This window comes from Barbatula barbatula, assembly GCF_947034865.1.
Source record: "Barbatula barbatula genome assembly, chromosome: 11".
Lineage (NCBI taxonomy): Eukaryota > Metazoa > Chordata > Actinopteri > Cypriniformes > Nemacheilidae > Barbatula > Barbatula barbatula.
The window spans coordinates 10,029,154-10,053,421 of record NC_136774.1 but is presented as its reverse complement, the minus strand read 5'-3'; positions in this window follow the sequence as shown (position 1 = coordinate 10,053,421).

The following is a 24,268-nucleotide window of genomic DNA, read 5'->3' as shown; positions in this document are numbered from 1 at the left end:
CTTTTACATTTAATATGCTTTATGATTTCATTATTGATCATTAACTGTGCATAATATGGTAAAAATATAACCGGTGTGTGTGAGTCCAGTTAAGGACTGATTTTGAGTGAACTTTCTGTACCAAAATAACATGTGTGTGTGTGTAAAGATCAGGTTACGCAGAGCTCATCGGAATTTAGGTTTCGTGTGATGCTCCACAAAAGGTTGGGAAAAGCAGTGTGAGCTGATTTGCTGAGGCAGAACAAAGAGAGAGCGGATTGGACATGTGCCCAGGCTTCCCCGGCTAAGAAAAGACACCAGTGAAACATTATAAATATGCTGTAAAATTGTTTCTCTGGGTCGGTTCTTTGTGAGACGTGTTTGCGTCTGAGGACCCACCGAAACAGCTGTTTTGTTTGAGACTTCTGATCAATAAACTTCAAGATTTTACTTTGACTGGCCTCTCTCCAATTCTGAACGCGCAGAACATTGAAGAAATGTTCATCAAAACAAAAACTCAGTTCCTACTTTATGGCTCCTGATGGCCTTTTTCGCCTCAATCGGCGGCCATAGGGGTGAACAATTACACGGCAACGCCATCTTTCACGGACGTCCATCAACACTCATGTAAGTATCCAGAACCCCCGCGCTGCCTCGTCGGCTTTAAACGCTCGCCTGTCTTTAATAACCAGCATGCTGTACAGATAAAAACCGCCACAAAACGCAGACAACAGGCAGGAAGTGGCACAGTTCGTGTGCCATGAAACGTTCACCACCAGTTGTTAGAGGATGCGCTGATGGGCGCCACGATAAAGGCCCAGCAACCCAAAATCGAAATGAGCGGTGACAAGCGGTGCAGCACCAGCTCGGAGGAAGATTAAAAGGTGCAGTACCATGGGGGCCGCCGCCCAGAGCATTCTTCCTCAGAGCCGCCCGTCAGGAAAACGATCACCTCCAAGAAGGTGTAACGAACGAAACTGTGTGTTTACATGCAGCACATTATGGTGCGGTGTGCCCTTTAAGAGACTGATCACGTCATTCCTGACGCACGCTATGCGTGATGACGTTGTGAAGTGGCGAGTGAGTGAGATCCACCGTAGATGCTGAGCGTGCTCTACCAACTTTATATACTTTTGTTTTGTTAGTTTTATTTTGTGACGCTGGAAAAAGGGTAATCTCTCATGTGTGAGAGGATTGCGTTGCTGTGTTACCTGCCATTAAATGTGCGTGATACAGCCTTTACGCCTCTAACCTCTTTCCTCTATGGACTTTGTGAGAGCTATCCGGGTCAGAGCGTTACAATTGGCGCCCGAACAACTTGAATCTGGATCCGTCATCTACTGGAAACCTGATAATTTACAACTCCGATCGAGCGTGGAGATCTTTGCAGAGACTGGTGAGATTAGCTTGCTAACGCTGGGTGACACGTGTGTGTTGACCGCGTGCAGTGACAGCTGAGCGTTTTTTCTTCTCTCCTTTTCTCCACTTCAACTTGATATTTTTCTTTGAAGTGACAGCTGATTATTTTGATAAATTTAGACTGTGTGCTTCGTCAGATTTTTTTTATTGATTTTTGCCGATGGTAAAGGACTGAGTATTGGGAACGGAGGATTATGATTTTTCCCCATCAGTTTGGAAGTGATCAAACTTTTTCCTCACTGTTTTCGAACGCGGACTGACATTTGGATCTTTACCTTTCTGTGATGTTGTAGCACAGATATAATATTTTTTTTTTGCTTTGCGTGCTTGGAACTGAGATATACTTTTTGTGCACAAACGGACAGCAAAGACATTTTTTTTTTGTTTGTTTTGTTTGAACTGAATTTGTGAGCACGGAAGAAACGAACATTTTGTTTTTGGAACAGTTTTTGGAAGTTTTTCTTTCCTAACTCATTGTGAACTGAACTGATTGTGCAAACTTGGCGATTTCTACCGTTTTGCTCTCATTTGGATGATTAAGGGACTTTAAGAACATTACATTCACTTTGAAAAAGCGTGTTCCTTTGCTCTGGGTATGCTAATGGACAATATAATAATTGAACTCTCATAAAAGAAAGTAAACCTGTATGTTTTTGGTGACATTTGCTATTTCACAGTTTAAATGTGGATTATTGAATTTTTTTTTAGTTTCATCTGACGATGTGTGCATTTTAAGGTCAATTTATATTTTCTGGGTTACATTGCGAATTTTACAGGTGTTGTACCACTGTTTATGTGAATGCACAGTTACTGTGATGGCTTACTACCCAGACTTTAAGTCTGACTTGACCCACTCATTGCCAGACTCTGTTCCCAGGCGGAGACAAAAGTCAGTGCAGCCTGCTGCGGGAAGTCTGGAGACTCAAGTGGAACGTCTACAAGCGGAAGTATCGCTGCTTCAACAGTGTCTCAATGACTCTCTCCAGTTACAGCAGAGCATATTAAGAAGGTTTGGACCTCCTGATGTGGACACCCTTACAGCGCCACATGACCAGCTGCCTCCTATGGCCAGTTCTACGCCACACATCCGTGTATCACCAAGCCAGGTGCCACTACAAGGTACATCTACCGATAATGTTTCCCTCAGAAATGTGACATTCTCACCACAGGCTAATTCTTCTGATGTGAGTAATACTAGTAGAATCCTTGCATCCGTACTGCACCAGTCTAGGCTTGAGCCACCTGTATTTGCAGGAGATGGACGTGTAAGCCCAGAGGACTGGCTCCAGTCAGTCAATGTTTACAGGACATCACTTGACTTAACCGATGCCCAAGTTCTCCTCGAGTTGCCTCGATTTTTGACGAAGGAACCAAAAAAATGGTTCACTGTCCTTGACTCTCATGTCGTCACATGGGCCCAGTTCTGTGATTTCTTCAGGACAGTCTTCCTTCCCTCCAACAGTCAAGAACAAATAATGAGGGGAATCCTAGACCGTATACAGAGTCCTGAAGAGCCCCTCCCTACTTTTGTGGCCCACATGCTGAGTGAGTTCAGGAAGCTGAAAACCCCCCCACCCGAGCAAGAACAAATCGACCTTATTTCTAAACATGCTCTTGAGAAATACAGAGTTGCACTCTATGGAACCTCTGTTTCCTCAGTGATGGATCTCCTCCTGAGGGCTCATGAGCTCCATGTGGTCCTTGGACCAAGTAATTGTTTCCCTACTTCAGGGAAGAGTGAAGCTAAACTTGACAAAGGAACTTTCTGTTACAAGTGCTCACGTCCTGGCTTCACTTCTCGCACATGCCCAGATTGTAACCCAATTCCCAGAAGGAGCTCACAACGAAGCGAGTCCCCTGAGGTGCATTCAGGACAGAATCCTGATGCAAAGGATACAAACAACGGCGAAAGGAGTAATTTTGTCGCACAGAGGGAAAACTACAGAGGGGGGAGGATGATTCGCAGAGGCAATCCTCCCTCCAGGAGATGAATTCGCCTCAACCGACTGTTCCTGCACGACCTGTCCTTTGTCATGTGGAAGATCCCACATCCCCGTCCTGTTGGAACACCCCATTTAGAGTTAAAATTAACTTACGTGGCCAGGTGGTGGATGCTACACTTGACACTGGCGCATCACTTTCTGCAGTGCAGGCAGACATCGTTCAAAATCATGACAGATTGAAGGCTGAGATTAAACCATGGACCTCTTCCCCTATACAACTGGCAGACGGTGGAGCATGCCTGCCCGTGGGGCTTACGTGGCTGGCTTTTGGATTTATGGGACAGCGTTTTTACCACCGTTTTGCTATTGTCCCACGCCTTCCCTCAACAGTAGTCTTGGGAATGGACTTCATGTTGCGTGCGTCCATTACAATTCACGTCCCGTCTAGGACTGTTGTCATGGGTGAAAGTCCTTTATTCATGGATGAATTGGATGGCGGAGGTGGTCTTGAGTTGGATAACAGTTTGTTGTTCATGGAAATTCCAGCTTCAGCGCTTCAAGATAAAATTGAAGAGGCATGTTTGAGCTTTGACGAAAAGGGACAGTTGTCAGAACTGCTTGAAAGCTTTCCGGACCTCTTTGATGGTCACCTGGGCCGTACTACTCTAGCAGAGCACTCCATAGAGACAGGAAATGCCAAACCAGTTCACCTTCCCCCTTATCGAACTTCTCCAGCTAAAAAACGGTTGATCGAGGACCAAATCAAGAAAATGTTGCATGAAGGAATCATTGAACCTGCGGCTGGTCCTTGGGCTGCACCGGTTGTGATCGTGCAGAAACCTTGTGGTGAACCACGATTTTGCGTGGACTATCGTGGGTTAAACCAGCTCACCACAAAGGACTCTTACCCATTGCCGAGAGTCGACGAGTCCCTTGACTTCCTTTCCCGAGGAAAATTTTTGACCACAATTGACCTTGCTCGTGGATACTGGCAAGTCTCCATGGCAGAAGGGTCAAAACCAAAGACTGCTTTTGTCTCACATTGTGGCCTGTTTCAGTTCCGAGTGCTTCCATTTGGTCTGTGCAATGCACCGGCGACCTTTCAAAGACTCATGAACAGCGTCTTGGCCGGACTTGTATATAAGTCCTGTGCGGTCTACCTGGACGAAATTGTTGTGGCTTCGCCCACCTTCAAACAACATCTTGAAGATCTCAAGGAAGTGTTTTCAAGGCTTCAGTCCGCCGGGTTGACCATTAAACTAGCCAAATGCCAGTTCTGTCGCAAAGAGCTTACCTTCTTGGGGTATCGGGTTTGTCCGAGTGGAATCCTGCCGGAACAAGACAAAGTAAAGGCGGTGACGGACTTTAGACCCCCTGTCAATGTGAAGCAAGTGAGGCAGTTCCTGGGCTTGACAGGCTATTATCGTCGATTTATGCAGGACTATGCTCGCCTTGCTGAGCCACTCTTCAACCTCACAAAAAACGACGTTCCTTTTGTCTGGGACACGGCTTGCCAGGAGGCTATGGACCTGCTTAAAGGAAAGTTAACTTCGGCACCTGTGTTGAGGTTCCCCGACTTTACTCTCCCGTTCTTCATTCATGCTGATGCCTGTGACGCAGGACTTGGAGCTGCGTTGATGCAGAGAGATCAGAATGGTAGAGATGTGGCTGTGGCTTACGCTAGTCGGACCCTGCATAAAGCTGAGAAACCCTATTCCACGCCCGAGAAAGAGTGCCTTGCTGTCATCTGGGCCTTGGAACACTTTAGGCCTTATGTTGAGGGTCTCCATGTCACGATCTTTACTGACCACAATGGACTTAAGTGGTTAATGTCCCGCCCGAATCCCACTGGACGTCTCGCTCGATGGTCTCTCCGCCTTCAGGACTTTGATTTCGACATTGTCCACAAGCCTGGTGCTCGAAACACGGTGCCCGATGCGCTGTCGAGGAATCCCCTAGCGGTTGAGTCGCCGCCATTGGACATACTTCCCGAGTACGCTATGATTGGTGGTCTTGACCTCCGTACGCTTTCTTCTGTGACTCTCACGGACCGTTCTCATGTCAGACAACTTCAGCTCGATGATCCAGTTACGGGTAACCTTCTCCGTAAAATGGAGGCCGCGCCCCAACAGGAGGGTGAAAATGAGGGGTGCTCTCAGTATTGCATTCAAGATGGTCTATTGTACTTCAACGACCCCAAACCTGCTTGCGGTATCCATCCTTTGAAAGGATTAAAGCTGTATGCTCCTGAGTCTCTCAAAGGTACCTTGCTGAGGTATTATCACGATCACCCAACTGCGGGTCACCTGGGCATAACTAAGACCTTAGCCCGACTGAAACTCAGGTTTTTCTGGCCTAAAATGGCATCTGAGATCAAGAAATATGTGACCTCTTGCACAGTTTGCCAACTGACAAAACCAAGCCAAAGGAAGCCTGCCGGTCTAATGGTCCCGATTCGGCCTCAGAAACCTTGGGAGTATGTTGGTGTTGATTTTGTGGGCCCTTTGCCTCGTACCTCCAGGGGAAATGCTCACATCTTGGTATTTGTCGACTACTTTTCTAAGTGGGTTGAGATCGTGGCAGTAAGGGAAGCCACAGCTCATGTGGCAGCCGGCAAAATGCTGAGTGAAGTTTTTTCCCGTCATGGGGCCCCCACTTACTTAATTTCAGACAGAGGTTCTCCTTTTGTGAGTGAGCTGTTTGGACAGATGCTTTCTGCCCTAGGAACTGAACATCGGTTAACGACTGCGTATCACCCACAGACCAATGCAACTGAGAGGGTTAACCGTACTCTCAAGACGGCCATTCGAGCGTACGTGGATGGAAAACACACCTCCTGGGACCGATATATTCCACAAATCTGCTTTGCACTGCGGACTGCGCCACATGAAAGCACAGGTCAAACACCGTCTATGATGTTGTATGGGAGGGAGTTGGACACTTCTCTGGATCTGGTCACTCAACCTGTCTGGGATGGGATGGAGGAGACTGAGGTCCCATACTCTGAACGTTTGAGGAAGTCACTGCGTGAAGCACATGATCATGCTAAGGCAGCTCTGGAAGCCAGTCATGACAAAAGGAAGCTGCACTATGATAAAAGACGCCGATCTGCTACTTATGACACGGGTGACCTTGTCAGAGTGAGAACTCATCCTAGATCGGATGCTTTGGCCAACTTTACAGCTAAATTAGCGCCCCTGTACTCTGGTCCATATCGTGTCACCCAAGTCTTGTCTAGTGTGAACTATAGACTTGCGAAGTTGGACACTGGTGAGGATGCTGGAGTCTTTCATGTGGTCAATATGCAGCCTTTTCGCACTTGGAACTCGTGTGGCAGCAATATGTTGAGTTTGCCTCAGGATTCGTCTGAAACGCCCTATGATGCATTTGAGGACTGTTTGGAAACAACACAGTTGTATGGAGATATATCTCAGGAAACATGCGCTGCTCTGCCTGATGAGACTGTTGTTGATTGCGACGGTTTCACTGAAAATGCTCATGACATGCCCAGAGAATACCCAAGTTGTACTCACATCTTTGACGCTGACACTGACGTGTCTACAGATGGTGCAGACCTCCCTGACTTTGACTTTGTCCCTCAGGGCCCTCGTTACAATCTCAGACCTAGGTTGGCCCCTAGAATCACGTCAGGTTGGTCAGATAGTGGATGGACTAATGAGTATCATTCCGACAGATTAGACCTAAAGTGATGTTGAGTTTATTGGTTTGTACATCTGTGTTTCAATGTTCATTTGAAATGTTATTTTCTAACAAGAGAATAAGTACTTGTACATTTTGTTATGGTTCTTGAGTTTTCATATGTTATGTAAAAAAAAGAAAAAAAATTGTATTTTGTGCACATGGCTTGACTGTCACAGGTTTTTGTTTTTGAAATGTCTTTCTGCAGTAACTGCATACCGTGTACTGTGTGGCTCTTGCTGGCATGTCTGCCAGTTATTGGCTTCTGTATGTGAAACATAGTTTGGTTAATGGGTTTTCCATGTTTCCATGTATGGGGCTGGATAGATATTTTGTCCTTATGTTGTGTACGGCTGGGGACAGCCTTTTTCTTTCCGGGGGGAATCTGTAACGAACGAAACTGTGTGTTTACATGCAGCACATTATGGTGCGGTGTGCCCTTTAAGAGACTGATCACGTCATTCCTGACGCACGCTATGCGTGATGACGTTGTGAAGTGGCGAGTGAGTGAGATCCACCGTAGATGCTGAGCGTGCTCTACCAACTTTATATACTTTTGTTTTGTTAGTTTTATTTTGTGACGCTGGAAAAAGGGTAATCTCTCATGTGTGAGAGGATTGCGTTGCTGTGTTACCTGCCATTAAATGTGCGTGATACAGCCTTTACGCCTCTAACCTCTTTCCTCTATGGACTTTGTGAGAGCTATCCGGGTCAGAGCGTTACAAAGGCAAAACCAAAGCTGGGCGTCAACAAAACTGAGAGCGGTGGTGATCCTGACACCCCTGAAGATTCCGGCAACCTTGCACAAGAGACTTTGGAGCTCAAGGAAGTCCCGTTATAAGATTTTTAAATCCTACCGACTGTCAGGACTGGGTCAAGCCAACCAGGCCAGAAAAATTGTCATTGCTGATCTGGAGGAGAAAAAAAAGGTCAAATGAGGCAAATAAGTCAATTTGTATATAGTTCTATGTTTAAAGGTTCAAGTCTCTGCTGGTGTTGGTTTCGTTTGTGTTGTGTTATGTTGTTTTATATAGTGGTAAATATGATAGTCAATTAAATGTTCACATTAAAGTTTCTTTAGGAAAACTCTTCTTGTCTAAATATTTGTCCTTTTAGAGCGGCAGTACGGAAGCTTGGCTTCTTTGTCGCCATCTCAGTTTGTAATTGCTACTGCGAGTGATGCGCGGAGGTAATTTCTTTACGCGAGTTGTGATTCGTCACTGTTCAACTGCGCGGATGAATCTGATGCTTTGAGTCGTACGTCACTTGTGGCCTGTGACAATGAACCGGTGAGGATCGTCACTGTACATCAGCAGCGCGAAATAATCATAAAAGATAACAATGCAGATTATATCACACGAAACAAATATGACCAAAAACACAAACAAATAGCGCAAAACTGCCGTTTTGTTATTTCTCACGGGAACTCCCGTAACGTGAACAGGACAGAAGATCCCCGAACGCGACAAGCGGCTCTCAAACGCCGAAAGTTACGGTAATATTTCATTCTACACCACACAACTATATTTACATAAACTATACGCAAAGCCTTGTCATGTCCGGGAAATAAGTCCGTAAATCTAGGCTTCACTTCTCACGTGCGAGTGCGTCACATGGAATACAGATGTGGGAGGTCATTTCTAGATTACACGAGATCCCCAGAAATTACTAATCGTGTGCAAAAAGTGCTTAAGTTACATTTATCATAATGAACATAAAGAGAGAAAGAACAACCTATGAAACTGTGTACCCGTCTGTAACACACGCGGCCTAGCAGCCGCCAGCCGGATCCTCTTTGTTCTGTTCACGACATTAACATTACTTATTAACCTATTAAAACTAAAATAAAAATGATCTAAAACGTTGTCTAAATAAGATTTCTTGAATAAACTGTATTTTAAATTATAAATAACTTCTCTGTCTGTTTGATTTAAAAAAGCATTACATATTCAATATCAAAAGAAACGTAATAAAATAAATTAATACAATTATTGTTTTCAACTGAAAGCTGAAATTTGGCTCTTTTATTTTGAAGCCGAAACCGCGTGGATGGATATTAGTATGGATATTTGGCCAATTTTACGGCAGACCTTTCGAGTAAGTTTTATTGCTTTTATTTTCACTATATTGTTGTGATTAATTAGTTTATTCGTTTAAAAGTGTGAAAAGTACTTCATCCTATCATGGTGCACGGTTAATAGGCTAATTATAAATGAAGTCATTACGATCTCTGACTTTTCTGCATTTCTCGTGTTGGTGCATCATGTGACAGTTTTAAGCTGTTTTGCTTGACATGTGATGTGTAATCCAGCTATTCAATGTCACACGATGCACATTTTCATTTCAGGACCTTCCTGTGTGTTCTAAATGATGCCATTTGACCTTTGACACATGCATTTTGGATCTCCACACACTGTTTTCTTTAGTCTTGTGGCAGTTTAACTTGTTTTGCTTTTATCATTTCAGCAGCATTTCCTCTTCGGCATTGGGCAACGTAATTTCTTCCACTATTCTGATGTACTAAAACTAATCCATAATATCTGGTTTAAGATTAATAGGCCCATGTGACTTGAATTCTGTACCCGGAGTTGCGTTACATACTGACACCGATCACTAGACCCGAAATACATTTTTCTCCGATTCAACAAATGCTGTTTTATCAGTCGTGCTTATGGGGGTTTCTTGCTGAAATCGGAAATCTGAGCTTCGATCAAACATCTTCTGTAATTCTGTAATTGTGTTACAGAACTTCTGTAATTGATCTACAAGTCAATTATTTGCAATGCAGAAAAACCACTACGGCTAGTAACCGTGCTTCATCAGATTGGTGATGTTGCGCTGCTATTTTTTTAACACAATTGTATATCAAGTATCAGTGTAATAAGCAGGATACTGTACATCCATCACAAAAAAAACTCTTCTATTCAAATTATGTATGCTGCATATTTTTTTCTGTACCTGTGCCTCCTTTTTATTTTGACATGTTTATTAATTTTAGTGGTTCATTATCCCATATTATTTATCCCATGTAGGTGCTCGCTGAAAAGGCCGTTGTGGAGCAGTGGGTGTGTAGAAATATTGAACATCTTTTGCAGGATGTAAACACAATTCCATTTATAGTGCGCCACAGAAAGAAGATGATCAATTATATGGATGCAGATGCCGTCCGAGAAGTGTGTCTTGTTCTTGAAGAGCTACGGTAAGATACTGGAAGGACAGGCAAAAAAGAGGTTATGGATGGAATAAGACTTAATTTTGTACATATTAAAGAAATATTACTTTAAAGATTTCTCTGCTATATTTGATATACCATATACAGTACACATTTTGTATATACTCATAAACCAGACAGTTCACCTAAAAATGACACAAAACTGATGTGTAATTTGGTTTTCTAGGTAATTTTGTGCCTCTTGTGTAAAGGATTGTTTTCATTTAACATTTGCTTAAAAAAATTACTATCATCAATTCACTGATTTGGTCTCTAGATGGCGACGCTAGATACTTTTTCTAATTTTCCATGAAAGTAAAGTAATGAGTAAATTATTTTACTTCTTTATTTAATCTTCTGGAGATATGAGGAATTTCAGATAGGACTTTTCAAAGCTTATCTATTGGTCATATATGATCGTGTATGTGTGTCTTAGGTCAGTGGCAAAAAAAAAGCAGGTCCATTGCTCGAAAGCTGAAAAAGGAGTGCGTTCTAACTTCACAGCTGGAAGATGCTTTAAAGAACCACAAAACAGCTGATGAACTGGAACTTGTGGTAAGGACAGAAACAAGCCAAAACATAAAAACTGTTAACTTATTGCCAGGTTTATATTAAATCGGCAGATTTCCTGAGATTTAAAAATGTGTCATTCTCAATTTTACATCTGCCCTCCCCTTTCGTTCATGTTTGTTGACTTTTTTATATTTAGTCAAACTGCCACCAATGAATTCTACATAAGTCTATGGATTCGGTAAACTGTAAACCTGATGGTTTGGTGGGTTTTTAACTCTGCATACTCTAATAACAGCATGTTGTCTACAGAATGCCCCCTATAGCAAAGGCAGTACGGTGTCCAAGGCCCAGCGAGCTAAGAAGCTTGATTTGGAACCTGCTGCAATGACTTTGCTTTAGACGCTCCAGACACTGAACCTGCACTCGTGGATTCAGCCCAACAAATGGGTATTGCCTCTCTGCAAATCACTACAAACAATAACAGGCAGTTTCATTACGAGTTTGTTTAACTTTAGAGGTTTCTAGCAGGTGTCTTGCAGTTGGGCCCTGGAACTCATCAATCGGTTTTATATAACTATATGAAAATAGTGCACAAAAATATGATTTTTCAGGAGTTTAATCAGGGTGTCTGCGTGGTAGCAAAAGGTAGTAAAAATAATCTACCACAATTATGGCCCTTTAAAGGTAGTAAAAGGTAACAAACACAATTTGACTTAGTAGTACATTTCTCATCACCACCTCATAGTTTCCATTTTTGGCTTAATATTTGTGTCTTCATGTTTTAACTTCATCTAGCCTGGTTTAAAAATATATACGGTGCTAACAGGACCCTGAGTGAGTCGGAGTTGATAGCAATGACGTAGAATTAAACTGTAGAGTTCCGTGGCTGATAGGCTATCAGCGACGCCAACAACATTTTCCACCTTTTTGCCTCAGTTGATATTAGCCACTTGCTTCCATTTTCTACCAAATTTACAGTGTGAAATGGGGAAATGTAAATTTAGCGAATTTGGGTTGATGAGCCGTCATTTAAAGACTGGCTTAAGCCCATCAGGGGGAATGACCGGGAAGCATTTTGCACTGTCTTCAAAAAAACTATGAATTCACAGTGTATCGAACATTCAGCAGCAGCGGCTTCACGTGAGGGGGAGCAGGGACCCGTTTCAATAAGGAGGTTCAAGCAACCCTGAGTTAAAATGTGAACTCTGAGTTGATTTACTCAGATAATCGCTATTCTGAGTTTTCTGTTTCAGAACAGCTGGTTTCAATGAGTTCAATCCACTCTGAGTAAGTTCACTCGAGGTTACGCGTGATCACCGCGGCTTTAAAAAGCCATCATCAATTGAGCGAAGATAACACGATTCACCATGGCAACGCCACGTGATAAAAAGCGTTATATATATATATATATATATATAAACACATATATACCTTCGATTTTTGTCATGTAGGTGCAATCCTTCTGCAATAAAAAGAACATGGCAGCAGCTGAAAATAAAATATAAAAACATAATTCAGTCCGGTGAGTTTAAATGCTCTTGCTAGTAGGATGTCTGACTGGGAAATGTTTGATATATTTAAAAAACTGGCTTTGAAAGTTATGCGGATATGAGAACCGAGCACTGTGGCTATAGAAGACAGAAAACTGGCCATTCTTGAACCTGCTCCAGCTATGTGTAACGGAGTGAAGAGCTGTGCAGTGTGTAAGCGGCACTCCCCGACCAACAGAGACGCTCTACGGCTCATCGTTAGAGCGCCCGTCTCCCATTCGGGCCAACGTCGGTTCGAAGACCGCGCGAGTGGGACCGGTTACATGTGCACCCAATCACATTGGGAAATCCTAAAGGGTATTTAAATTATTCGCTTACTTCCAGAGTTGGCAGCAAGACCACGATGCACACTTTTCTTACTGCTGTGCGTACAGTTGCCTTGCTAACATGTTCTGCATCCCCGGTGTTATGTAGAAAGCTTCCATTAGCAAAGAAACGTGACCATAAAAATAATCTGCTCAGATGTAAGAGCGCGGTCACGAGTTGAGGTTTGTGATGTAAGGATGAAGCAGATTGTGGATATATGTAATGGACTGTAAAGAAAAACTGTATCGCTCAAATAACAAATCCTCCGGATATGACATCCAAGCGTGGCTTAACCATATATTCTCTACCGACGTAAATTTAACTCTCTCCAAATGAATGCAGCTTCCTCATCTACAGGTTCCTGAATAAACGGACATTTAATGTCTGTGTTATAAACTTGTGCGCGATTAAGGAAAACGATTGAAAAAACAAACGGCGAAGGCAATTTCAACACCACTCGCGCTTCTAAAAGGGACGGAGAATGAAACAAACCTCGGGTTAGTGGAATAAAACCTGCTGCCGACCAGGTTAGGTTCACGGAGTATGTTACTATGGTTACTCACTCTAAGTATAAGATACCTTGATTTCCGAAACGGCTTGACTTACCCCGCAGTCACGGGTTTGATATACCTCCCTAGTTCGTTGTTTTGCGATGCTGGCAGCACTACACAGGTTGCTGCAAATCATGCCAACTCAAGGTCAGCTGTCGTTTGAGAAAATTTTTACATTGGTTCTCTGCTGAAGTCTATCAGTTTTTCCCTACAGAAGACAAAGGAAATCAGGATGAAATGCATGATCTGTCATGATTCCGCTATCATGTCATGTTTATTCTTGGTCTTGTAGCGGAGTCATGGCATAGCCTTAGGTTTTGTGTGAGAAAGACATGGCTTTGTTTTGATTCTGACTTGCCATGTGCTTTCTCGTGTCTCGTCAGTGTTTCCCGCCCTTTTGTCTCGTTAGCCTTCCCATTAGTGTTTCATTACCTTCACCTGCCCCTTAGTAATTATCCTGTGTTTGTTCCCCTATTTAATGCCCTCTTGTCTATTGTCTTGTGCTCGTTCGTTGTACTTGTATGCTGTTCTTGTTACCTTGTCCCTGAAGCCTTCTAAAGTAAAGTACCAGTGGTACCATCCCAAAAAGGAAAAAAGTCACTCTCCCGTACCTTCACTGGATCTGTTCCACATTGGTGGAATGATCTACCAGCTGCTACAAGATCAGCAGACTCGGTTGCCATCTTTAAAAAACACCTAAAAACGCATCTCTTCCGTCAACACGTTGCTGATTGACTTTTTCCTAATTCTCTTCCCTTTCCTTCTTAAAAAAAAAAAAAAACATTACTAACCTCACTATTCTTAGCTTTTATACTGTGCTAGGCTTTAATGGACTAGTTTGATGCACTTATGTATTTTCGTTGCCTATGTTGTTATAATTGCTTCCAATGTTTCCTCATCTGTAAGTCGCTTTGGATAAAAGCGTCTGCTAAATGACTAAATGTAAATGTAATGTAAATGTAAGTAAAGTAAAGTAAAGTAAAGTAAGGTCTGGTCTGGTCTGGTCTGGTCTTAGTGTTTTGTATTTGCTAGTCTTGTTGAGTGTTTAGTTTTCAGTTGTGGTATCCCGTTTAGTAGTGTTTTCCCCATCGAGGGTGTTTATGTTTTGTCCTGTTTTATTATTTATTAAAGTCTATTCGTTAACCCCTTCATCCCTGCTGCCTGCGCGTGGGTTCTCCCTCTGTGATTCATGACATTATCTTTTTTTATTATTACATTTAATAGTGTACAAGTAAACGGTAGTGTTGTGCATCGATACTTTGAAGAACTGCACATATGTATAGATTCTATACTTTAGAAGCTATGGAAAGACCTGTACAAAGCAGAAACTTCAATGACTTCCAATATGGTAGTCTTGTGGAGCACGCCAACCTCCTGGTAATTATATCGGACAGTTTACATGTTCAGGTAATTCATTTTATTATTGCAGTACGTTTTGCGCCTAGCCATTTTACCTCAACTATTTACTAGGGATGCACCGAAATGAAAATTCTTGTCCGAAACCGAAAAAGAGAAAACCAAGGCAGAAAACCGAAATACCGAAATAAATTATGCGAATTATTAGTACCATGGAATTTATAGCTATTACCTTGTACTAACTTTACTAAAATCAAGGCATTGCAATTGCCGAAATTAATATTAAAGTTTCAAAGAATAAATCAATTACAAATTATGCAAATATGTATTTAGCACATTGCAACAATGCACAGTATAAAATAAAATTCAAACTTAAATGTTTAACTTGACCCTACTCATTAAATAATAATGTACAGCACTTCTGGGGTCTTCAGACAGATAACCATCTAGCGGTTGTGCTTGTCATCTGCATGACATTTTAGAAAGATTTGAGCTATTGTATTTAAATAGGGCCAGTGCATAAACATTTTTATCAAAAAATATATATCTAGCAGAAATATGGCTACAATCTTATAGTCACATATATAAAAGCCTAAGAACAGAATAGACTTCCTATTATTTGAGGCACTTTCTTGCAGGATTTCACTGAACATATCAGACAACGAGGGTGCATGTCCCTCATCTGGTGCAGAGAGACGAGTCTTTTTTTCTCCGCTATGATCTCCTTCTGCGCTTTGCGCTTCTCCGTCTGCACGCGGGTTCTCCGCATACATCGTGGCCCGGATCGCGATGACCTACCCTTGAAAATTTGCGCCGCATTAACGAAAAAGGACCTCCCATGACGCGAATTCACGAATTTCACGGGCGAATGATGCATATCTACAGGGACTGCAAGGATTTTGTCCTAATCCAGCCCTGCCTCATAGTAAGAGCATACTCCCCCCCCCCCCCCAAAATAAAGGGCTGCTGCTTGATGTTGTGTTGGTAGTAAAAAATATTTTGTAGGTGGTAAAAAAGGTAGTAAATTCATCTCTATGATTCCTGCGTATACCCTGTTAAATCAATTCAACAGGGTCTTTAGAAAATGTATTACAAGTAATATTATGTTTCATTGGCTCTTTCTTTTCCTCTGTGTTGAAATGTTTGTCCAGTTTGGTGGAGGTGACACAGGGGTGCAGGAGATCCGGACACACATGATTTCTGAGGACAAAGAATCTGTCACAAATGTCCAGTCACTGTGAGTGTAACACATTTACTATTTCAACAAACACATTTTCCCATAGCTTTTATTTACTCTCAGTTTTCATAATCTGTTAATATCTTCATATCTTAATATCTTATGAAGATGGCAGTCGTGGCCTAATGGTTAGAGAGTCGGACTCGTGACCAGAAGGTTGGCAGTTGGATCCTCAGGGCCGGCAGGTAACGACTGAGGTGCCCTTGAGCAAGGCACCTTACCCCTACTTGCTCCCCGGGCGCTGCAGTGATAGCTGCCCACTGCTCCGGGTGTACGTGTGTTCACCACTTGCTGTGCGTGTGTTCACTACTCTCTGGATGGGTTAAATGCAGAGGGCAAATTTCAGGTATGGTTCTCCATAACTGACAAATAGGTCACTTTCACTTTTATATAAACATATCTCTTATTAGTTTTCTGACCTGACGTCGCTCCCCGTGTGTGGTTTTCTCTCAGGTGTGACAGGGCATCGGTGACCGTTCAATCATCAATGTCTGAAACAGCCCTTAAAGAGCAGCAGAGCAAAGCCATTTCTAAATTCCGCATGTATACTGTTCAATAACTTCACAGTATTAAAACAATCTTTGTAGGATCTCTAGGAGTATTTATTTTAGTGCCACTTAAAAGGTGTGGATTTGGATGTTATAGTAAATATAATAAACAGAAACAAGCTAAATAAACATCGAACAAGATAAAAAATATATAATACAGGAGGTCATTTAACTGCTTTCCCTTTATGAATTCAATTTATGAATGAGGGTAAATATAAATATATATAATTCATTTATTTATATTTGTGTTTTTTCGCAATCCATAATTCTAAGATTACTATAGATTTATAGTATAATGTATAAAATGTCTCCCTTTTTTGCAAAACATCGTGCTAAAAGTATTGTAGTTTGTAACATTTTGGGGGGTTGTTGTTTGTAAAATTTGTGGTGTGGTTTGCAGATGGAAGCCGCTTAGATTTGCATTTTAAAAATGCTGCTAAGGATTCATACGAGACATTTATTCTGCCGAGCATACAGGTTCGTTCACCTGTCAGGAAACCTCACTGATCCTTAAGGTTTTTTTCAAACGTTCTGTTATTTACAAAATTTCACATCTTCTCAAATGTTTACTTGTGCTGCTCTCCTCTTTTGCTTCCTCTCCCAGGACTAAGTTAACTGCTTGTGCAGAGAAAGCATCTGTATCCATGTTTGCTTGTAATCCGCAGCAGCGTCATCTGATGTGTCCTGTGTGGGGCGGGTCATCATGGGAGAGGATCCAGTATCTTGCTTTGACTGTATTGTGGCTATCCTTTCCCCCACTAGTAAGAATGTCAGACTTATTTATTTGGAAAAAAGTATTAAAAATATGTTAACATTTTTACTTGTTATCTGAAGTAGTGTAACTGTGCATCGCACAATTATAACAGTTTGAATCTCTATTAACAAGCATCACAGACTTCTGACATAATAGTTTATTTAAAATGCAGCAAAATGTTAAAGTTGAGTCTTAAAGAAGTTAAAGAGTCTGTGATTGGCAGGTGTGATGAAAATGCTCATTGTGCCCCTCCTGAGCAGAGCTGCACGCTGTGTGTGCTGTGGGGGGTCAACGTGGGTCCTCACAGAAGAGCACAGCCACCTTCAGCACCATGGAGAGCACCAACAGAGGAGGATACAAGACACACCCTTCAGGACCAGAGATAGCTGGACAAAGAACTGGTCCAACGCTTGAGCTGGGTGGGGATAGCCGACGAGATCTTCAAACGGATGCTTCAGAAGTGAGGATTGGAGCCGTACTATCCCAGTTGCTGGATGGTATGGAACACTCTGTTATGTTTATTAACCGTAAGCTGCTGCCTATGAGAAGAACTATGCCACAATTGAAAAGAAATGTCTTGCTGTTAAATGGGCTGTAGAGAAATTCAGATAGTACCTTTTGGGTCAAAGAGTCATCTTAGTAACCGATCATGCTTCACTGAAATGGAGGTCTCAAAACAGAGGGGAAAATGCACAAATCCCCCGCTGGTTTCTTCAGTTGCAAGACTTCCAGTTAACCGTGGAATACCGAGCTGTACATTTTCATGTGAACACAAATGCCAAACAAGATGTAGGGGATGATTGCTGACTAATGGCTGACACCGATACACATATCTAGCCTTCATATAATACATACAGTATATGTGCCCTTTGAATTCAATTGCAAGATTGCATCATTCACTCTAAAAGGAGAATATAATATATACATATGAGGGGATGGGCGTGTGACCCACGCTATGTTATTTTGAGCCATCAGAGTTGTTCATAGCGCGCTCATCCCAAAGCGCTTCATCTCTCCCCAAAAACTTCCAGAAGACAGGAAGAGACGCAGCCTTGCTCTTGGGCCTTGTGAGCGTGTGGAGGTGCTGATAAAAGATGTAGATCGGATGAGGAATTGGATCAGTCTGGACCTCATCAGGGTCCTCAGATTATCTTATTTTAATAAGCAATGACAAGAGGATACGTCATATATATAATAAATATAAAGAAAAACACTTGAGTGCAACTCTGATCTTGTAAACACTTGTCACAGGGTAGTGCTTCTTGTCTGTAAAGTCAAAGGACCAAAGTTATGTAGTTGATATATAAAAGCATTTATTGACAGAAAGAAATGAAAATATAGTATAAAATTAATAAAAAAATATGAATATCAATAAAGTCATTAACAGTTTAAACTGTATTGGTAGATCCAGTCGCCTTATTTACAACAACAGGCATTTAAAGGGTTTAAATGAAGAATCACAAAGAATCCTCTGAAAATGGAAAAACAATTTTGGTTTGTGTCTAATAATACACCTTATAATTCAAATATTTGATGTATGCTTATGTTAATTTATATAATTGTTTTATTGTGTAATAATTATATGACATAAAAATTGAATTTTGTTGTATAAATTAAATAAACAATATTTGTTGACTGGGTCTTGTAGTGGTCGTGGGCAGGTTGATATCTAGCGGTTCAGCTTGGTATCGCAGTGTAAATTTCATAATGTTGTAGAGACCTGTTTAGCCAAGGAACGGTTCTTATCAGGGTTTTAGCTTGTTATCAGAACAGAAATAATCTGCAGGTTTATAGATGTGGTGAGAAGCAACAAAAAAGGGAAAAAAAGAAGTTTGTTCCTGAAACTGCAGCATCCAGTCCGGTAGGTGGCGCAAACATCATTGGTGCGCTCTGACAGTGCAGCCCATTAGCGCGCGCTTCCGCCTGGAGCCTGTAGTTGAATTACTGCGGCTGTTGCTTCTGAGGAGAAACTCAAACCGTTTGGTTGTTACTGTGGATTATGCGCTCGGCTTTTATATCATATTCAAGACTCGATGTGCTGCTCTGGTGAGTAAATGATGTCTGACAAACACTTCTGAGTTTCTAACGACTTGACTTCGGTTTCATTTCGTACGTCAGTGTAATCGGACAGACGTGCAAATCAAGTGACGCGGACACGTTTCGGGAAACCTAAAAGATTCCAGTTTACGCTGTTTACAGTGAGAAATAATACATATATAACAGACGACTGCTATTGAAATAGCATCCTGTTTAACTCGCGCGCTGTTGAATCTCCTCTCCTACAATGTCAGTAAAGACTCCAGACTTCTCCAGTCTTGTTGTTATACTATAAAGCTTGGTTTTTATAAACAAAATGTTATTTTACTAATCTATTAAAAACAATAACTTTATATGAATTGTACAAGTATTGCTAGGTCTGCTGTCTTGCCATTGGCTGTTGTTTTGCATAATTAATTCACGTACGTCTTTGCAGGGCTTTTGTGCTGTTTTGTGGATGTTTTTATTCTTCGTTTAGAAATAGAATCACGTGTCAAGTTCCCTTTTTTGCTATAATGTGTATAATACGTCATTCTGTCATGAAGTTCATGTTATTTATATGAAGTCACCGTTGATGAGACTGTGGGTTCTTCCCGTCAGATTGCTGACGTTGTCCGGTGATCTTCAGAGAGTTTCGGGTGAAGCTCTCTCGGGTTGCTGGTCGTTTGTCTCTCTGAATGCTCAACTGAATCTGGTGTTCAGAGGATCTACGTCAGCCTCCTTAAACTCATATAGGGGGACTGTAGTCCTTCTGGTGTTGAGTGCGCACATCTCTGATCACCCCTCGGGTTCACTCCCGTGTTCGAGATGTATTTCACCTCAACACTGATAACTCTGTGAAAGACAGAAACACACTGACACAACTCTTGACATCTGAAGGGTCTTTTGCTTCATGACTGTTTTCAGATCGATGTGTAACATGACGTGTGCGCGTGCACGATCACTGGTTTATTACAGACGCGCGCGAAACTGACCCCTAGTGAACTTCCGGTTTGTGTTTGGCTGGTGTCTAATCATTTCACTATTTACATTCAGATGAACTTTATTATTGGATTGAATAAACGATTTGTTGAATGTGTCCTGCAGTTTGGTCGCAGTCAAACCAACCGACAGAAACTAGTTTGGGTTAAGCAGAGACTTTTATTACTTTTGGGAACAGTGGTTTAAAGTTACATTCAGACAACAGACATCCATACGTCATTGCTTTTAATACAACACGTTGAGAAAAGCTACTTGAATATCGGCATGACCAATATCATTCTGTACAACAGTTTTTTTTCTGGTTCTGGTGTTTTCTTTACAGGGATTTAACTGAAATAATTCACACGGTTCTTTTACATTGAGACTCAATGCGTTCATGTCACTGAGCCTAAAATCCAACACTTGAAAGAAAAGGCCGGCCTTCAGTATACGAACACAGAGACTGAAAGGGTCAAGAACCGAACTTTACAAAATATCACTTTGGCATCAGTTTTACAGAGAAAGCTGCTCATGAATCTCCCGTTTGCTTTATCAAATAACAGTGAACTCGCAGTTGTCTGGATTTGTGTGGTTGCGGTAACATAAATCTTTGTTTGTCAATCATGCTCGTATATCCTTTTAAAGTGGTTTTTGTTGAGTGTTTATTCCATGTGATATGCAGGAGTGGGAATTTATTTCACTCTTTCTTCAGTCATGGGACCTCGGGGCTCCTGGAAATGATCTCATCTCTGGATTATACGTCATGTTGTATAGTCACATCACAAGCTGACACCAGGTCTGGTCTCCAAAACGAGAGCTTGAATCAGAGATGATACCAAGCGTGGAGGAGCAGACCCCTAAAGAGAGCAGTCCGGAGTGTTCCCCCCTCTTCCGTGAGTGTCCTTGTTTGACTATTTTCATCATATTATCTCGGCTGAATGTTACGCTCACAATGCCGAGAAAAGATCCGTGTTTTTTCCCCTACATGTTCCTTGTAGGAAAACCAGATGCAAATACCTTCAGCCTAATGTCTTTTTTGTTTTGAAAAGCACCCCTTTAAAAAAATATCTCAAGTCAGAAGAAAAGAGGATTGAGAGAGCTGGTCATTCCTGATCTCTTACATGGGAGTTCTTGAATCAGATATGGGCGGAGTTCCTTACATAGAGTATACAGAAGTAAACACAAGCTAATGTGTCATTAAAGAAATAAATCTGTTTAAACATTCTCTCTTTGACACTTTTCCTGATTTCTGTGCAGATTGTGGCGAGGCAGACTTCAAGAGAGATATCAATTCTGTAGTTGACCTGCATCAGGGGATGGTGTGACCAACGCTGCTTTATTTGGAGCCTTTGTTGACATCGGAGTTGGTCAAAGCGGGCTCATCTTAAGGCGCAGCCTTGCTCTTGTGCCTCGTGAACGTGTGGAGATGCTGATAAAGATGTGGATCAGATGAAGAATCGGATAAGTCTGGACCTCATTAGGGTCCTCAGATAATCTCATTTTAAAAAAGATGACAAGATAATACAGCATATATTTAATAAATAAAGCAAACACTTAAGTGCAACTCTAATCTTGCAGGTAAATGTTTGGTTTTGCTCACGTGCATGTTTGTTTACACAAATCAAGTGGAGAAGGACTGGAAACTGTAGGATTTTTATTGTGATTTTTATTATGGTTTAAACGTGCTTTTACATTTAATATGCTTTATGATTTCATTATTGATCATTAACTGTGCATAATATGTAAAAAATATAACCGGTGTGTGTGAGTCCAGTTAAGGACTGATTTTGAGTGAACTTTCTGTACCAAAATAACATGTGTGTGTGTGTAAAGATCAGGTTACGCAGAGCTCATCGGAATTTAGGTTTCGTGTGATGCTCCACAAAAGGTTGGGAAAAGCAGTGTGAGCTGATTTGCTGAGGCAGAACAAAGAGAGAGCGGATTGGACATGTGCCCAGGCGTCCCCGGCTAAGAAAAGACACCAGCTTCCCTGGCTAAAAAAAAGACACCAGTGAAACATTATAAATATGCTGTAAAATTGTTTCTCTGGGTCGGTTCTTTGTGAGACGTGTTTGCGTCTGAGGACCCACCGAAACAGCTGTTTTGTTTGAGACTTCTGATCAATAAACTTCAAGATTTTACTTTGACTGGCCTCTCTCCAATTCTTTTTTTGTGATCAACATTTTTATTGTTTTCCAAATGAAGGGAGGGAGAGGGAGGGGGAGGGGGGGTTACAGACATCACCAAAATCATGTGACTATATGCAGAGAGTAAAAAATAATAACAAATAATGAAAATAATAATAGATAAAAGAAACATCACAATGGTAAGAAAACACATAAAACAATAGAAACATGTTCGGCAGTGTTTTGCAACAATAATTGCCTAGCTGTTGTCCCTGGTCCAAGAGCTTATCTTAGATGAGAAAGAGTTCCAAGCTTGTACCGTCGCTGGTCGCGCCTTGTTGAGACGCGCAGTTGTATGTTCAAGGTTGACAATGTTGACAAGGCTATGGATCCAGAATGATTTCATACACATATCGGGAAAGAACCAGTTTTTCAAAATTGTTTTCTTTGCAGACGTAAACCCTGCAAATACCATTTTGAGCTGAATTTGCTTTAGATTTATATCACAATTATCATTAAGGAGACAAAAACCAGGATTGGGAACATAGAAAATATCAAGTATATCCCCTAAAACTAAATTTACATGCAACCAAAACACCAAAAACACATAAAAAACACTGGTTATGCCATAGTGGCGTATTCTGACAGAATTTAGGTGGGCCACCCATCCACCGTTCTGCTTTCTTCCACACTTGGATAGAGTTAGCAATGATGGGCCAAAAATGATTTTTTATTGTTTTGATTGCTACCCTGGAAAATAGTATGTCTTGCAGCTTGTGTGGAAATATCTTATCAGATTCAATCAGTCGCCATGCAGTGGTAGACTGTGGGTCCGCCCATGTGCTGAGTGCTCTGAGCTGAAATGCCCAATAATAAAGTTCAACGTTCGGTACTGCCAGACCACCCAGCAGTTTAGGTCGTTGCAGTGTACTCAGACGCACCCTGGGCCGTCTACCTTCCCAAATAAAACTGGAAATCATGGAGCGAATGTCTTTAAAGTAATTTGGAGGGGGGCAGAGTGGTAACATAAAGAAGAGGAAATTAAGACGGGGCAATATGTTCATTTTGACTGTATTAATTCTACCTTGAAGAGACATTTTTAGATTCCTCCATCTATGAATGTCTGATTTTACTTTGCTTAGCATAGTATTGAAGTTGTCTCTGTTCATTTTATGTACGTTTTTACAAATCGTAATGCCCAGATATGTAAAAGAGCTTTTGGACTGAATATAGACGGGAATAGGAACATTTGTGTGTATCCTATTTAGAGGCATAAGAGCAGATTTTGTCCAATTAATTTTATAGCCTGACAGACTGCTAAAATGATCAAATTCCTTAATTATTGGGTGAATAGAGGTGTCAAAGTTATCTAAGAACAAAATTATATCATCCGCGTACAGAGATATTATATGCTTATGGTGACCAATTTCCATAGGGGAGGCCGTAGATTGCCTAATAGCTTGTGCTAGAGGTTCCAGAGATAGACAGAACAAAAGTGGCGAGAGTGGACATCCCTGTCTTGTACCACGCTGTAGGGTGAAAGGAGAAGAGATTATGTCACCTGTTAAAAAACTTGCTAACGGTGAGTGGTACAGTGCCTTGATCATTGCCATAAAATTCTGCCTGAAACCAAAACGTTGCAAAACTGCCCACATATATTTCCACTCTAACCTATCGAAGGCTTTCTCTGCGTCGAGTGAAAATACAGCACAAGGATTTGGGTGTGTCTCTGCAACCTCTATAATGTGTAGCAGCCTTCTCATGTTGTCAGATGCATAGCGCCCCTTGATAAATCCTGTTTGATCATTATTGACTAGAGATGGAATAACCTGTTCTAGGCGCAGAGCGAGTACTTTGGCGTATATTTTAAGATCGCTTGTAAGTAGAGATATTGGTCTAAAACTAGAACACTCAAAAGGATCTTTCCCCTTTTTCAAGAGTAAGGTGATGAGTGCTGTTTTCTGATCTCTGTGTAAGGTCCCACTTTTGATTGCAAAATTAAATGAATCTAGCATGAGTGTGCCCATCGTGTCCCATAGTTCTAGATAAAGCTCTGGAGGGAGGCCATCCAAGCCCGGC